At 34.7% G+C, this 17,894-nt stretch overlaps 1 long non-coding RNA gene across 2 annotated transcripts in view; it reads right to left on the bottom strand.

Moving 5' to 3' along the window:
• Positions 1-8,316: 8,316 nt before the first annotated feature.
• The window catches only part of LOC126958206 (uncharacterized), a 90,864-nt gene continuing 81,286 nt past the window's right edge, over positions 8,317-17,894 (bottom strand). For both annotated transcript variants that reach the window (XR_007727146.1, XR_007727147.1), the window contains exon 6: positions 8,317-8,711. This is a non-coding gene — a long non-coding RNA (uncharacterized LOC126958206). The remainder of the gene's footprint in view (positions 8,712-17,894) is intronic.

The raw sequence follows: 17,894 nt of genomic DNA on the forward strand, positions 1-17,894 counted from the left end.
TTGTAGTAAAAATTATTCCCACAAAGTAGCCTTCAGGTCCAGATAAATTTATGAGGGGATTCTACCAATTCTGTATGTATTTTTTCCAAAAGATTGAAAAGATGTCAGTACTGTCCAACTCATTCTATGAGTTCATCATTTATCTGAAACTAAAACCAGGAAAACTAATGTGTTACAACTGTAGAGTGAAAGCCACCAGAAAAAAAAATGCTTATATTACATATGAAGCAGATGAACATTACCTGAAAGTATACGGTGACAAGTTAAAATGTATGTCATGTCCTTTGCAGCAACAAAGATGTGGCTGGAGCCCATTATCCTAAGTGAATTAACTTAGAAACAGAAAACCAAATACCACATGTTATCACTCATAAGTTGGAGCTAAACATTGGGTACTCTTGGACATAAAGATGGCAACAGGAGATACTGGGGACTAATAAAGAGGGTAGGAAATATGGAGGGTGATGTTTGAAAAACTGTCTACTGAGTATTATGCTCACTCCCTGGGTAATGAAATATTTTGTATACTAAACCTCCACATCATGTAGTATACCCATGTAACAAACCTGCACGTGTACCCTCTGAATCTAAAAGTTAAAATTATTTTCAAAACATTAACATATAACTTAAGACAATCAATAGAATACCATAACAGAAAACTATAGATACAAATCCAAAAAATAAATAAAATAAATCAATAAACATTTCTCAATCCAGAAGAGGAAAATAAGAGGGAAAGATGAAAAGAACAGATGGGCAAAACAAAAAATAAATAAATAAACAATATATTTTAAACAAAATATATTAATGTTTACATTAAATATAAATAGTATAAACAGCTCACTAAAAGTAATTTCAAGAAAACTATAAACCAATATAAGTTATGAGCATAAATGACAAAATTCTTAATACAACTTTACCAACAATATATAAATCGATAAAATATTATAACCAAATGAAGTTTATCCCAGGAATGTAAGATTGATTCAACATTTTGGAACCAATGAATGTAAATCTTCATATTGATAGACTAAAAAACTGAACACTTAGAGTCACATCTATGAATGCACTAAAAGTATTGTATAAATTCCACCTCCATCCCTAATAAAATTCTCACTAAACTAATAACAGCAGACAAATTTCTCAACATGGTAAAGGGAATCTTTAAAATACAGTTAGCATTATACTTAGTGGTAGAAAAGTAATGTTTTACCTCTATTGTTAAGAACAATGCAAGATTTTACTCTCATCACTTTTATTTAACATTGTATAGAGATTGCAGCAAGTTGAACAAGGCAAGAAAAAGATATACCTCTAAATTGGAAAGCGTTAAGAAAAAATGTCTTTATTCAGAAACATAATTTTCAAATTTGAAAATTCCATGGATGATCCTAAAGGGCCACTAGACTTAAAAAATGCAAATCAAAACCACAATGAGATACCATCTCACACCAGTTAGAATGGCAATCATTAAAAAGTCAGGAAACAACAGGTGCTGAAGAGGATGTGGAGAAATAGGAACACTTTTACACTGTTGGTGGGATTGTAAACTGGTTCAACCATTATGGAAAACAGTATGGCGATTCCTCAAGGATCTAGAACTAGATGTACCATATGACCCAGCCATCCCATTACTGGGTATATACCCAAAGGATTATAAATTATGCTGCTATAAAGACACATGCACACGTATGTTCATTGCAGCACTATTCACAATAGCAAAGACTTGGAATCAACCCAAATGTCCATCAGTGACAGATTGGATTAAGAAAATGTGGCACATATACACCATGGAATACTATGCAGCCATAAAAAAGGATGAGTTTGTGTCCTTTGTAGGGACATGGATGCAGCTGGAAACCATCATTCTTAGCAAACTATCACAAGAACAGAAAACCAAACACCGCATGTTCTCACTCATAGGTGGGAACTGAACAATGAGATCACTTGGACTCAGGAAGGGGAACATCACACACCCGGGCCTATCATGGGGAGGGGGGACGGGGGAGGGATTGCACTGGGAGTTATACCTGATGTAAATGACGAGTTGATGGGTGCAGCACACCAACATGGCACAAATATACATATGTAACAAACCTGCACGTTATGCACATGTACCCTACAACTTAAAGTATAATAATAATAAATAAATTTAAAAAAATAAAAATAAAAAAATAAAAAAAGAAAAATATAAAAAAAAAGAAAATATTCTTTTCTCCCATCAACTGAGCATGAAACAAAACAGCAGAGCTGCTAATTAAACTACTAATTCTATATTAAAAAAAAAAAAAAGAAAGAAAATATTCCATGTGTACTTGCTTGTTTTCAGTGTAGAGCAATACAATTACATTTTGCATATTTGTATTTTATTCTGCATCAAAAGTAGATTTTAGATCTTTCCTGCTTTCTCCTGTGGGCATTTAGTGCTATAAATTTTCCCCTAAACAGTGCTTTAGCTGTGTCCCCGAGATTCTGGTACATTTTGTCTTTGTTCTCATTGTTTTCAAAACACTTTAAATATGTGTCATTTATTATGTATTGTGTTATTATTATTACCTTAATAAAGCTGTTAAAAATGGCATTTGGAGCCAGGTGCAATGGCTTCCGCCTGTAATCCCAGCACTTTGTGAGGATGAGGAAGGCAGATCACTTGAGGTCAGGAGTTCAAGACCAGCTGGGTCAACATGGTGAAACCTTGTTTCTACCAAAAATACAAAAAAAGAAAAAATTAGCCGTGTGTCCTGGTACATCCCTGTAATCACAGTTACTCAGGAGGCTAAGGCATGAGAATCGCTTGAGCCAGGGAGGTGGAGGTTGCAGTGAGCTGAGATTGTGTTACTGCACTCCAGCCTGGGCAGCAGAGCAAGACTCTGTCTCAATATATATATATATAAAAAATATGATAAACATGCTTAAAAATTAGGGAAAGTAAATTTGAACATTATGTCATCATCAGTTTTGCCAAATGTATTTAGAACTATAGATTTAAAACAGTACATTCTGGGGTTTGGAAATAGCTACTTTTATGTTGTCTTAGGTAGTGAAAAGTAGTAAAACTTTTAAAAAATGCCATTTGAAAGAAATTATAAGATTAAAAATTGCATATAATTTGTCCAGGTAATTGTTTGTCTAAGTTCCCCTCAGATGATACACACACACACACACACACACACGCAGTTACATATACAATGCATATTTACAAGAATGTTCATTTTAGGATTATTCATAATATAAAAATATTTTATACTAATTTTGCATCAATGTTGTAATCATTCTAATTGATTTTACATCACTATAGAATATTGTATTATTAGATATAGAGAATTTTCCAATGAAATGTTATGTAATGAGAATAGATAATTGTTTTCAAAGATATATAAAATCCAATACTATTTAAGTAAAATAAAAAGAAAATAATACAAATATATACACCAACACTCATACAAGCAATACAAACATTTCAAGCAGAGAGTGTGTGTGTGTGTATGTGCATGTGTGTTTGTGTGTTCATGCTCATATAAATGTATGGTGATGTCTCTGCAAAAAATAAATTTAATAATGTTTACAACCGGAGGAAGTATGATATGGTTTGGCTCTGTGTCACACTCAAATCTCTTATCAAATTTCAATCCCCACGTGTCAGGGGAGAGACCTGGTAGGAGGTGATGGGACCTCGGGGACGGTTTGCCCCATTCTGTTTTTATGATAGTGAGTGAGTGCTCATGAGAGCTGATGGTTTTCTAACTGTTTAGCAGTTCCCCCTTTGTGCACTCTCTCTCCTGCTGCCTTGTGAAGAAGGTACCTGCTTCCCCTTTGCCTTCCACCATGACTGTAAATTTCTTGGTTTCCCCAGCCTACAGAACTGTGAGTTGATTAAAGCTTTTTTATTTATAAATTGCCCAGTCTCAGGTAGGATCTTTATAGCAGTGTAAAAACTGACTAATACAAAGTAGTATTATTGAACAACAGTTACATGAAAGGGACATTTAAATTTTCTTGTTTTACATCTCAATCTTCTCAATAGTTCTATATTGATGGCAATTCTTAAAGTGAATTTGTATAAATTTGATAATTAAAAGAAAGTAAATCAAAAAAGAGGTACAAAAATCTCTCTGTATAACTTATACTGCTTTATTTCCATGCTATCATTTAAATCTGCTCTTTTCAAGTTTTTTTTTAATTATCAGAAATAAAATTAATGCCACTCTTTTGGCAAAGGCTAATCTGAATTGGAGTTGATTAGTTCTAATTGGCTAATTAACAAAAAAATCCCTATCTTTGGAATCCATTCTGGAACTCTGCATCTTACTAGGAAGACTGAATTGACTTATCATAATTTATGTTATTTGGTACAATGTGGTTAGTGAGGTGTTAAACTGAACCTATTTGACCTTATTTTCCAGTACAACTCTATTTTCAAATAGTATAAATCAGAACAGAAATAACAAATGGAAGAACAAAGAGAAAAAATAATTAAGAAGTTGAGCACATGTTTATTCTCTGTGTTTTATGTCTCTAAGATGCTTAAAAATTCCTTCAATGTGACACACATCTGCTTGCCAGTGAAAACCTAGCACTTTCTGGAATACATATACACACACACACCTGCACATAGACATACATGTTTATCCATATACCCACACACATACACACACTCTCACACACACCTGTTTTCAGACAGCTGGGTTTTTAAAAATTTTAACTATGGTGGTGCAGCCATCAGCATTTTTTTTTTAGAACCTACCATGTGTAGACTCATGCTGAACCACAGAGCGGAATAGAATTAAACATCCAGTCCAGCACTGAACCAGAACAAAGCTGCTTCCTTAAAATTAATGTTGGGAGAAACAGAAAACAGTTTATTTTAGCCAGTTTATGACACACTCCTTTCCAGTAAAGAAAGATTGAGGAAGGGGCCGAGAAGTCCAACCCCAGTTTTACATCTGGTGACTTTTCCAAAGTCACTAATCAGATTATGAATGAGGGAGAGAATAAGGAGGGACTAGTCATCTTTTGACAACAGAACTCACAATATAAGCTGTGGGAAGCAGGTGTTTTCCCTATCAATGCCTTTCTTCATATTACTTTACCCCAACAAACATAATTTTCACAAAGATTTCCCCTTTGCTACAAGGAACAAAGCATATATTGCCTCAGGAAGGCCTGTGACTGGAAGAACAGAATAAAGCTATTGCCTTCTAGAGGCCTGCAGGTTTAAAATATAAACTATGAAAAAAAGGCAAACATTTTTATTAATGCCGGGTGAACTTTCTTTTCTCCTCATCTGCTGAAACTTTTTTACTTGGGCCGATTAAGACAAATGTAGATAAGATAACCGAGAAAAGTCAAAATCATTAGGTGTTAGAAAGATAATTAAATTCACCTTGGGCCAAATCCTCTTACATGAGCATAGAATACCTCAATAAAAATTTAAAGGACAAAGTCTAAAAGGGATCTATAATCTATATTTCATTTTCCAAATGTAGATCCACAAGTTTTGCAAAAGCATCAAAACATCTGGTGACACCACAGCACAGGAAAATAGAATGGAATCAGCCCTGTATGCTATCATGAAAAGTGAACATGCATAATTGTAGAAGGAATAGTGTCTCAGTAGGAAATGGGAGCAATCATTTTGGTTTTATTTTTATTTTCTATATGGTTTAAGATGAAGGAGAGTTGATGTTAGGGTATAATAGGTACAATGCTGTTTCACAGTTGCCACAAGTACCCAGAAGTTATTTGCAAATATGTCTGCTTCAGAGGGGTCAGTGGGGATGAATTTAGATGAATAAAGATGCAAAGGCAAATGTTTCATCTCAGTAGGGAAAATGGTATAATCAAGTAAGACTCAGATATTATTGGTGAATAGAGACTAATTTCTTCACTTTCTTTGTTACCTGGTTCTTACACTAAGAATAAGGTAAATGAAGGGACATAAAATATTGAGCTTGGCTAAATGTAAATCCTAATGACTGAGAAACTACAGAAATGAATGTTTTAACTGATGTTGATTAAATTAACTTTCTCCTGTGAGTTAAGTCATGGCAAACTAAAGACAAATTTTGTACCTTAAATTTTGTGGGCTGTGAAATACCTTTATGTTATGTGAGAAGAAATATGTAGTACATTATAATAAAAAAATGTACACAAAGACAGCTATGGGCCAAATATTTGTGTTCCTTCCTAATTCACCTGTTGAAGTCTAGTACCCAATGTATTTGTATTTAGAGGGGTGGCCTTTGGGAGGTAATTAGGTTTATGTAAAGTAATGAGTGGGGTCTCCATGATGTAATTAGTGTCCTTACAAGAGGACAGGAAGAAATGCCAGGGCATGTGCAGGTGCCCACTCCCTCACCCTCACCCTCACCCTTTTCTTTTCCCTACCACTTCCCCTTTCTCTCCCCCTCTCACTCTCCCACTCTTCTTTCCTCCCTCCCTCCCTCTTTCTGTACCTTGTGAGGTCACAGGAAAAGGCTGCAGTCTGCAAGCCAAAAGGAGGGACATCATCAGAAACTAAATAAAACAATACCATGATTTTGAACTTCCCAGGTTCCAGAACTGTGAGAAATAAATGTCTGTTGTTTAAACTACTCAGTCTATGGTATTCTGTTAGAGTAGTCAGAGCTAAGACAGAGAGAGTACTAGGTAGTCTGACATATAAGTTATTTGCTGCATAACTGTCTTTTGGTCAAGGATGAACTGCCTATGCAAGGGTAGTCTCATAAGATTATAGTGAAGCTAAAAAATTCCCATCACCTACTGACGTTGTAGCCAAGACATCATCTTGTGAAACACATTACTCACATGTTAGTGGTAATGCTGGTATAAATGAACATACTGTGCTGTAAGTCATACAAGTATAGAGCACACAATTATGTACAGTGCATAATACTTGATACTGATGATAAATGACTAAGTTACTGGTTTATGTATTTACTATACTATACTTTTATCATTATCTTAGAGCATACTCATTCTACTTTACAAAATGTTTACTGGAAAGCTTGTCCTATTATACCGCTGCACCCTCACACATTTTGTGTTTACTGCATTTCTTGATTGAATTATTCTTTCTTGTGCTAAATTTAATCTCTGTTGTTTTGTTCATAATGGCCCCTAAGTGTACAAAATCCTCCCTAATATTACTAGTTTGAGGCCACATCTAGTGATTGACCTGGAAATAAGGTTAAATTGATTAAGAATTATGAAGATAGAAAATTAAGAATGGTTATTGCTCACTAGTCAGGTGCGCACCCTTACACCATAGCTGTAATCTTCAAAAATAAGAACACAGTGACAGAGACTGTTAAAAGAACTTCTTCACTGAAGGTAAGAAGAATAACACAAATTTGAAAAGGGCCTCTATCAGATACAGGGAAACTTCTCATGACCTGGACTGAATACCAGACACAGAAATATATCCCTGTCAGCACCCTGAGTATCATGACCAAAGCAAAAAGTTTGTGATGTTGAAAAAAAAAAAAAAAGCTGGATCCGACTATGATGTCAGATGTTAAATTTACTGCTAGCTCTGGGTGGTTTAAACGATTCAAGAACCATTATTCATTACATAATGTGAAAGTGAGTGCTGAGCCTGTGAGTGCTAATGTTAAGGCAGCTGGAGAATTTAGAAACCCCAGATAAGCTAACTGTGGAGGAAATTTACTTGGCAAAGCAAATCTTCAATGTGTATGAACACTCCCTATTCTGGAAATGGATGCTGAAAAACGCATTCATCCATAAGGAGGCCAAGTCAATGTCAGGTCTCAAGCCTTTTGAGGACAGGATAAAAGCCTTGCTTGGGGGCAGGGTTTCAGGCTACAAGTTCAAACCCTTTGTGATCTGGAACTGTGCAAACCCTAGGGCCTTCAAGCATACAAATAAACACACACTGCCAGCTACAGGAGCCGTAAGAAGTCATGAGATGACCCAGTTTCTCTTCCAAGATGTTTTCCTGAATGGCTATTAGAGTATTGTTTAGAGAAAAACATACCTTTCAAGAGTTTGCTTACTGTTAATAATGCTCCTGCACATGTTTCTTTAATTGGTGATCTCATCCCAATATCTAAGTGTTGTTTCTCCCTCTAGATACCACCTCTTTGATCCATCCAATGTATCAAGGAGTTACAACAGCATTTAAGTTCTACTACCTGAGGAGTATCTTTGCCCAGGCTATTTCTGCAATTGAAGAAGACACTTCGAAGATGTTGATGTAATTCTGAAAGGATTACTACATCTATGACTACATCAAAAACCTTGCTTAGGCTTAGGTTAATGTCATCAAGGAGTATACAAATGGCATCTGAAAGAAGACACTTAGGTGTTTATCTAAGATGTCAAAGGATTTTCTAAGGATGAGGAGGTTGCAAAAATCAACAAGGCCGTGGTTGAAATGGCAAGCAACTTTAACTCAGGTGTGAATGAGGATGACACTGAGGAGCATCTATAGGTGGTTTCAGAGGAACTGACTATTGAGGAGTTATTGGAACTGGAAAAGGAAGGCAATGCTGAACAAGAGGTAAGAGAAAAGGAAACTGCAATAGAAGAAAAATAAGAACCCCTGATAAAATTCACAGCAAATTGTTTAGCAGAAGTTTTTGCAGTACTCACCAACTTCCGTAAAAGTTTGAAAACATGGACCCCAACACAGAAAGTTTTTCATTAATAGAGAGGACTATTCATGGCATATTATCTGCTTACAGCGAAATCTATGATTCAAAGAAAGAAATAAAACAAACCACAATGGTCATATTCTGCCAAGAGGTTATCCTCTCAAGATCCTCAGTCAGGTCCTTCAGTAGGTATTCCAGAAGAAGGCACTGTTATTATAGGAGATAAGATCTCCATGTGTGTTATTGTCTCTGAAGACCATCTAGTGGTACAAGATGTGGAGGTGGACGACAGTGATATTGACAGTCTTGACCCTGTGCAGGCCTAGGCATATGTGTGTGAATTTGTCTTAGTTTTCAACAAGAAATTTTAGGAAGCAAAAAAATAAAAATAAAAAAAACAATTTAAAAATATAAAAACAATATAGAATAATTATATAAAGAAAGAAAATATTTTACAGCTGTACAATGTGTTTGTGTTTTAAGCCGTGTTATTACAAAGTTCAAAAGTTTAAAAATTATAAAAATTAAAAAGTTTATACAGCAAATATGTTATAGGAAGCAAAGATTAATTTATTATTTTAAAATGTTTAAAATAAATTTATTATTGCTTATGTATACAGTGTTTATAAAGCCTACAGTTCTGTACAATAATATCCTTGGATTTCACATTCCCTTACCTCTCACTTACTGATTCACTCAGAGCAATGTTCAGTCCTGCAAGCTCCATTTATTGTATGTACCCTGTATATGTGTACAATTTTTTAATCTTAATAACACACTTTTATTTTACCATTTCTATGTTTAGATACATAAATACTTACCATTGTGTTGTAGTTGCTTACTGTATGTAACACAGTAACATGCTATACAGGTTTGTAGCATAGAAGCAATAGACCATACCATATAGCTTAGCTGTGTATTAGAGCATACTATCTAGGTGTGTAAGTAAAATCTATATTTGCCCCAAAATAGCGTCCCCTTAGTGATGCATTTCTCAGAAAGTATCCCAGTTTTTAAGCAACCGATGACCACAGTTAGACTTTTTGGAGGAGCTGATCACTAAGCTGAGACTGAAAGCGTATAAGTTAAGGGACAGAAGGAGAAGAAATACGTTTTAGAAAGAACACACAGAAAACATGTGGGGGTGTGAAACATGAAAAAGATGGCTTAATATGACTAGAGTATGGATTAGGAGCAAATCAAATGCTGAGTTATGAACTGAAATGAAACATACACATTTGGCAAGGGTACACAGTTTGATGGGAAATTTGTGTCATGGAATTATGTGAGCAGAGACATGATATGGACAGGCATGTATTTTATAATGATTACTCTGACATTTGACATTGGCATGAAGAATGGATCAGGAATGGTGAGAAAGAATAAAGGAAGATCAATTAGGCTATTATGCTTTCTAAAAAAGTAATGATGAAGACTGAACTATATCAGCTGCATTTGGGAAGCAGGAAAAATAATTAAATTTATTGAAAAACACTATAATGAGGTATGTGCTTTTTTCTTTACAGTTTATATGAAGATTATTAAACTATTGCTGTAAGATCAACTCCAAACCCACACTCCTGTACAGCTGATTGGGGTACTAAAGGGTAGGACTCTTTTTTTTTTTTTTTTTTGAGAGTCTCCCACTGTCGCCCAGGCTGGAGTGTAGTGGTGCGATCTCGGCTCACTGCAAGCTCCTGCCTCAGCCTCCCGAGTAGCTGGGACTACAGGCGCCCTCCACCGCGCCCGGCTAGTTTTTTGTATTTTTTAGTAGAGAAGGGTTTCACCGTGGTCTCGATTTCCTGACCTTGTGATCCGCCCGCCTCGGCCTCCCAAAGTGCTGGGAGAACTCTGTAAATTCTTAATATATTTCTGATTTGTCAGTTAGCTTCCTGTTAGGCTCTTCCAATATGGAGTACCATAAGATTAGAGGGCAGAGGGGGTAAAATAGGATTTGCGTTTTCTTGTTAGTTTGCTTATTGACTGTAGCAGTTAGTTCCAGTGTTGACTGATTTGCATATCCAGTTACTTAGTAGCACTTGAATAACTAACCATGTAACACTGTCCAGAGGCACCAGAAGCAACCGTGTAGCACCTGTTATTTAGAGGTCTGTGTCTACCTCCAGATAATTTTTCCTATTAAATTCAATAATTTGACATTTTCTCTTTACTCCCTAAACTAGAGGTAAAAGCTGCTCTCTGCAGTTAGCATTTCAGTGTTATCTCAGTATTCTTTTTGGCCTCTGCCTACTTTCAAAATACTTATTGCCAAATCCTTATATTACATTTTTTTCCTGTTAAAATAATTAGTAGTCTTTTTTATTCACTGGACCCTAATTAATACGGCTTCCATTAAAAGTCATAGTGAAGGTTCTCTCCTCAACTAATCATATTATTTAATTATTGTAGCATCAATTCTTAGAATTTGCTGACGTACTGTCTAAAAAATGACATCAGATGTTTCTTTAAGTCATTTTAAATTCCCTGCCTTCTGACAAATATTACTTATATTTTTAGATAAGCACATTTTATGCTTTTTCTTTAAAATTCTCTTACATTTTCAATATTTTAACAAGACGTATATATTATAGCATAAGTGATTAATAAATAACACTTGAAATTAGGAGGTATGTTTTCACTTTTTACTTAAATTTTGTAGGAAAAGATACATCTAAGTTTCTGAAACAATAGAATGACTTTGCATGGCAAAATATACTATTTTCCTCAACGATAGTCAACAGGAAACTATAAACTATAAGCTGGACATCCTTTTGATACCCTCAATCATCTGGCAGAATTTTATACAAGAAGAATCTCATAATAAGAATCAATGAGATTGTGAGGAAATAGACCAGTGCCTTTATAATTTGATAGCAACATTTTCATGGTCATGTTAAACTTAAAGTAACACCATGTGTGTTTAAGGGTTATATTCTTTTACACTCGAAAGATATTCCCAGCCAAAGTTAATTGGGTTAGCATAAAAATAGATTGTGTATTATTTTGCTATTTGGGAATACTTTTGGTTCTTTATTCTCATTAGTCAAAGTTAACTGGGCTAGCATATGAATAGATTGTATATCATTTTGTTATGTGAGAATAGTTTGGGTTCTTTATGCTCAATAAAATATGGTGTACAAAGTTTAAAATGAAATAAAATGGCTGAATACTGTTTAGAAAATATTTAGGTGGACGCATAGAATGATGTCGTTAACAAATTTTAAAAACATAAAACATTTGTTTTCAAAGTTTGTGATTATCTAAATTTGAATTTAGGAAAAGACAGGGTGTTGAAGTTGATTTCAGTCTGCATATGCAATTTTCCTCTACAGATGGTTTCCTTAGTGAAAGAAGAGCCAAGGTCACTTTAATGTTTAACATTCTTACAGCAAGTGTATTTTGGCTCAATATGTGTCATGAAGCAAAAATAATTTTATGCTGGTCAAGATGACCTAGAAAGAGGAAAGTTTTATTTTTTCATTTATTAAACCAATATCTTTAAATGATGTGAAAGAGTCGAGCTAAACATACGTTATCTCCCTTCTTCTCATCCTGAAAAGCAATTAAAGAGATTGGAGAAATTACTTCATTGACCCATGTTCTCAGGGAAGAACTGTGGACATTAGAAAAATCTGTGCAAGTTAGAAGAACAGGGATAATGGAGTTTAAGCAGGATGAGCAGTTATACATTGTATAACTCTGACATTTCAGAGCCTAATCTAACAATGGCACTGCTGCACTGGCATCAAATCTGCTATACTAACCTGATATTCTGAGCCCTAACCTTGCTCTTACAGCTCTCCAGGGTGCAAGAGATGAAGCAATGGGCAACCATAGCCCAGGAGAAGAGTTAAACATAAGTACCATAAGTTTTTTATTCCAAAGGTACACATGTTGATTGTTTTCTATCCACTAGGCCAAATGAGGAGAATGTTACAGTAGAAGTGAATTGCGGGTTTTACTTATTTTCCAGTGCCTTGTGCTAAATGATGCTTAACCTATCTATCCACAGGAGGATTGCAAAAATCTGTCTATAAATTACTCAAATTAACACAAATAAATCATTCCGAGTACCTGAAGATTCCCAAGCCTCAATTTTATTTGTAAAGAGGGAATAAATTCATGATATTAAATTTCATTTCAATTTGTGCTTAAGAGTGCAACTCTGAGATAAAAGTTTTTAAAAAAAGTTCAGGGGTGAATGTTCCTTGGGTATATACACAAAGAAATTAATGGTATTCTTTAAATATTCTCTGAGCTTTGTTGAAATCTCCACTTGAAAAGTAACACCTTAAACAACACTGGTAGAGTTTTTTTGTTTTTGTTTTTTCAATTATCTTCCAGCTCTTTAATGACAAATTCTGTAGTAACTCAATGTTTAATAAACATTTGTTGAGTTTCTGGTTTGTGTTTGTTTTGATTGTTTGTTTGTTTTGCGATGGACTCTTGCTCTGTTTCCCAGGCTGGAGTGCAGTGGCACGACTTTGGCTTACTGAAACCTCCTCCTCCTGGGCTCAAGCGATTCTCCTGCCTTAGCCTCCTGAGTAGCTAGGATTACAGGCACCTGCCACAACACCCAGTTAATTTTTGTATTTTTAGTAAAGGTGGGGTTTCATCATGTTGACCAGGCTGGTCTTGGACTTCTGATCTCAAGTGATCCACCTGCCTCAGTCTCCAAAAGTGCTGAGATTACAGGTGTGAGTCACTGTGGCCAGCCATTTGTTAAGTTTCTATCATAAGAAAATATATCTTTATTTCTGGGAATTCAGAGATAACCATGATATTTTGATCTCAATTTATATGTATTGGTATATATGGTATTTCTATATTTAATTTTAAATTTGCCTGATGTTACATATCTACTGATTGTTGAACTGAGATTTAAATATAAGTATGTATAAATCCAGAAAGCCATTTGGTTATGTACTTTAATTCCCAGCCTAATCCCAACCTAGAAAAAATTAATGTCATGTGTGTGGGACTCCATATAAGAAAAGACATTTAGGCAAAACAAAACAAATACAATAGAGCTGACTAAAATGCAAAACAATAAGACAAATTATATTCAGAATTTTGAGTAATATCATTATAAATTTCTGTCTTATTATTGTATATGCATATGAAATTTTGCATAAAGATATATTTAATTTTGCAAGTAATAGTTTACCAACAATGGGATTAAAAAATATATATATTATCAAAACAAATAAGAGGGCAAAGTAATCTAAAGAATCAAGTTAAAGACACCTTATTTTTAAGCAGGGTAAAACAAAGACAGAAGAAAAGCAATTTAAAAAACAACATAAATAGTTTGAGGTAGTGGTTTTGTCTCTTGCTTTTTCTTTCTGCTACTGAGTTTTAGTGGGCAATGTTTTTCTTATTGACAAACCACTTTAGTAATTTATACTTTTGTGTTTAACCTACAGATTTGTGTGAATTTCATGTGAAATAGAAATTGACATTGTTGTGAGATGTCATGGGCTATAAATATCATATTATCAGAAACTCAGCAGCTTTGTAGTGGTGTTTATACGGGGGGAAAATAGGTTATAAGCAGTGAGATTAAACACATTAAAAAATATGGCTTTTGTCAGGTTTGTCAAAGATCAGATAGTTGTGTTCCATTGGTCTATTTACCTGTTTTGGTACTAGTACCATGCTGTTTTGGTTACTGTAGCCTTGTAGTGTAGTTTGAAGTCAGGTAGCGTGATACTTCCAGCTTCGTTCTTTTAGCTTAGGATTGTCTCAGCTATACAGGCTATTTTTTGGTTCCATATGAAATTAAAAGTAGTTTTTTTCTAATTCTGTAAAGAAAGTCAATGGTAGCTTGATGGGGATAATATTGACTCCATAAATTATTTTCGGCAGTATGGCCATTTTCATGATACTGATTCTTTCTATCCATGAGCATGGAATGTTTTTCCATTTGTGTTTGTCCTCTCTTATTTCCTAGAGCAGTGGTTCATAGTTCTCTTTGAAGAGGTCCTTCACATCTCTTGTAAGTTGAATTCCTAGGTATTTTATTCTCTTTGTAGCAATTGTGAATGGGTGTTAACTCATGATTTGGCTCTCTGTTTGTCTATCATTGGTATATAGGAATGCTTGTGATTTTTGCACATTGATTTTGTATCCTGAGGCTGCTGAAGTTGCTTAAAGGTTAAAGAGATTTTGGGCTGAGATGATGGGGTTTTCTAAATATACAATCATGTTATCTGCAAACAGAGACAATTTGACTTCCTCTCTTCCTATTTGAATATCCTTTATTTCTTTCTATTGCCTGATTGCTCTGGCCAGGACTTCCAATACTATGTGGAATAGGAGTGGTGAGAGAGGGCATCCTTGTCTTGTGCCAATTTTCAAAGGGAATACTTTCAGCTTTTGCCCATTCAGTATGATATTTTCTGTGGGTTTGCCATAAATAGCTCTCACTATTTTAAGAAACTTTCCATCATTACCAAATTTATTGAGAGTTTTTAGCATAATGGGTTGTTGAATTTTACTGAAGGCCATTTCTGCATCTATTGTGATAATTATGCAGTATTTGTCATTAGTTCTGCTTATGTGATGAATTACATTTATTGATTTGAGTATGTTGAACCAGCATTGCATTCCAGGGAAGAAACTGACTTGATCATAGTGGATAAGCTTTTTGATGCGCTGCTGTATTCAGTTTGTCAGTATTTTAATGAGGATTTTTGCATAGATGTTCATCAGGGATATTGGCCTGAAATTCACTTTTTTTGTTGTGTCTCTGCCAGGTTTTGGTATCAGGATGATGCTGGCCTCATAAAATGAGTTAGGGAGGTGTCCCTCTTTTCCTATTGTTTGGAATAGTTTCAGAAGGAATTGCACCAACTCCTTTTGTACCTCTGGTAGAATTCAGCTGTGAATCCGTTTGGTTCTGAACTTTTTTTTTTTTTTTTTTTGGTTGGTAGGCTATTAATTACTGCCTCAATTTCAGAATGTATTATTGGTCTATTCAGGGATTTGACTTCTTCCTGGTTTAGCCTTGGGAGGGTGTATGTGTCCAGGAATTTATCCATTTCTTCTAGATTTTCTAGTTTATTTACATAGAGTTGTTTATAGTAATTTCTAATAGTAGTTTGTATTAGTGTGGGATCAATGGTGATATCCCTTTATCATTTTTTTACTGTGTCTATTTGATCCAATTCTTTTTTCTTTTCTTCTTTATTAATATTGCTAGCAGTCCATGAATTTTGTTGATCTTTTCAAAAAACCGACTCCTGGATTCATTGATTTTTTGAAGGGTTTTTTGTGTCTCTATCTCCTTCAGTTATGGTCTGATCTTAGTTATTTCTTGTCTTCTGCTATCTTTTGAATTTGTTTGCTCTTGCTTCTCTAGTTTGTTTAATTGTGATGCTAGTGTGTCAATTTTAGATCTTTCCTGCTTTCTCCTGTGGGCATTTAGTGCTATAAATTTCCCTCTAAACACTGCGTTAGCTGTGTCCCAGAGATTCTAGTACGTTGTGTCTTTGTTCTCATTGGTTTCAAAGAACTTATTTATATCTACCTTAATTTCGTTATTTACCCAGTAGTCATTCAGGAACAGGTTGTTCAGTTTCCATGTAGTTTTGTGGTTTTGAGTGAGTTTCTTAATCCTGAGTACTAATTTGATTGCCCTTTGGTCCGAGAGACTGTTTGTTATTATTTCCGTTCTTTTGCATTTGCTGAGGATTTTTTTACTTCCAAGTATACGGTCAATTTTAGAATAGGTGCGATGTGTTACTGAGAAGAATGTATATTCTGTTGATTTGGGGTGGAGAGTTCTGTAGATGTCTATTACATCCACTTGGTGCAGAACTGAATACCCTTGTTAATTTTCTGTTTCGTTGGTCTGTCTAATATTGACAGTGAGGTGTTGAAGTCTCCCACTATTATTGCGTGAGAGTTGAAGTCTCTTTGTACATCTCTAAGAACTTGCTTTATGAATCTGGGTGCTACTGTATTGGGTGCATATATATTTAGGATAGTTAGCTCTCCTTGTTGCATTGATCCCTTTACCATTTATATAATGCCCCTCTTTGTCTTTTTCTTCTTTGTTGGTTTAAAATCTGTGTTACCAAAGACTAGGATTGCACCCCCTGATTTTTTTTCCTTTCCATTTGCTTTGTAAATATTCCTCCATCTGTTTATTTTGAGCCTATGTGTGTCTTTGCATGTGAGATGGGCCTCCTGAATACAGCACACTGATGGGTCTTGACTCTTTGTCCAATTTGCCAGTCTGTGTCTTTTAATTGGGCCATTTAGCCCATTTACGTTTAAGGTTAATAGTGTTATGTGTGAATTTAATCCTGTCCTTATGATGCTAGCAGGTTATTTTGTCCATTAGTTGATGCAATTTCTTTATAGTGTCGATGGTCTTTACAATTTGATATGTTTTTGCAGTGGCTGGTATCAGTTTTTCCTATCCATGTTTAGTGCGTCCTCTTATAAGGCAGCCTGGTGGTGATAAAATATCTCTGCATTTGTTTGTCTTTTAAGAAACTTTTTTTAGTAGTTGCCCTACATTTTGCAATATACATTTATAAATAATCTAAGTTAACTTTCAAATAACAGTATGCCACTTCATGGGTAGTGTAATTATCTTATAAAAATAATTGTAATTTATTTCTCTTATCTCTCATATTATTGCTGTCATTCTTTTTATCTAGACATAAACATACACGCACACACATATATATATAGAGAGAGGCATAATCATACACAATCATATACATTGTTGCTATTACTATTTTGAACATATTTTACTGTTCCATAAATTAAGAAAAAAATACAACTTTTTATTTTATCTTCCCTTATTCCTTCTCTGATGTTCTTAAATTCCTTGTGTAGATTCAATTATTTTTATATATATACATGTTATTTCTCCCTCTCCAAAGAAATTTTTAAATATTTTTTGAAAGGCTAATCTATCTACTAGCACAAAAATTTCCTCAATGTGGTTTGTCTGAGGAAATCTTTAATTTCTCCTTCATTTTTTAACCAGTTATTTCACAGGTTATAGAATCCTAGGTTGGTAGGCTTTTCTTGTTTTTGTTTTCTCTCAACATTTTAAGTAGTTCACTCCACTCTCTTTCTGTTTACACAATTTCTCAGAAGTAGTTGAATGTAATTCCTGTTTATGCTTTTTTTTAAATTTTTATTTTTAAGACAGAGTTTTGTTCTTGTTGCTCAGGCTGAAGTGTAAGGGCACGATGTCAGCTCACTGAAAACTCTGCCTCCCAAGTTCCAGTGATTCTCCTGCCTCAGTCTACCAAG

Source organism: Macaca thibetana, chromosome 7 (assembly GCF_024542745.1).
Source record: "Macaca thibetana thibetana isolate TM-01 chromosome 7, ASM2454274v1, whole genome shotgun sequence".
NCBI classification, from domain to species: domain Eukaryota; kingdom Metazoa; phylum Chordata; class Mammalia; order Primates; family Cercopithecidae; genus Macaca; species Macaca thibetana.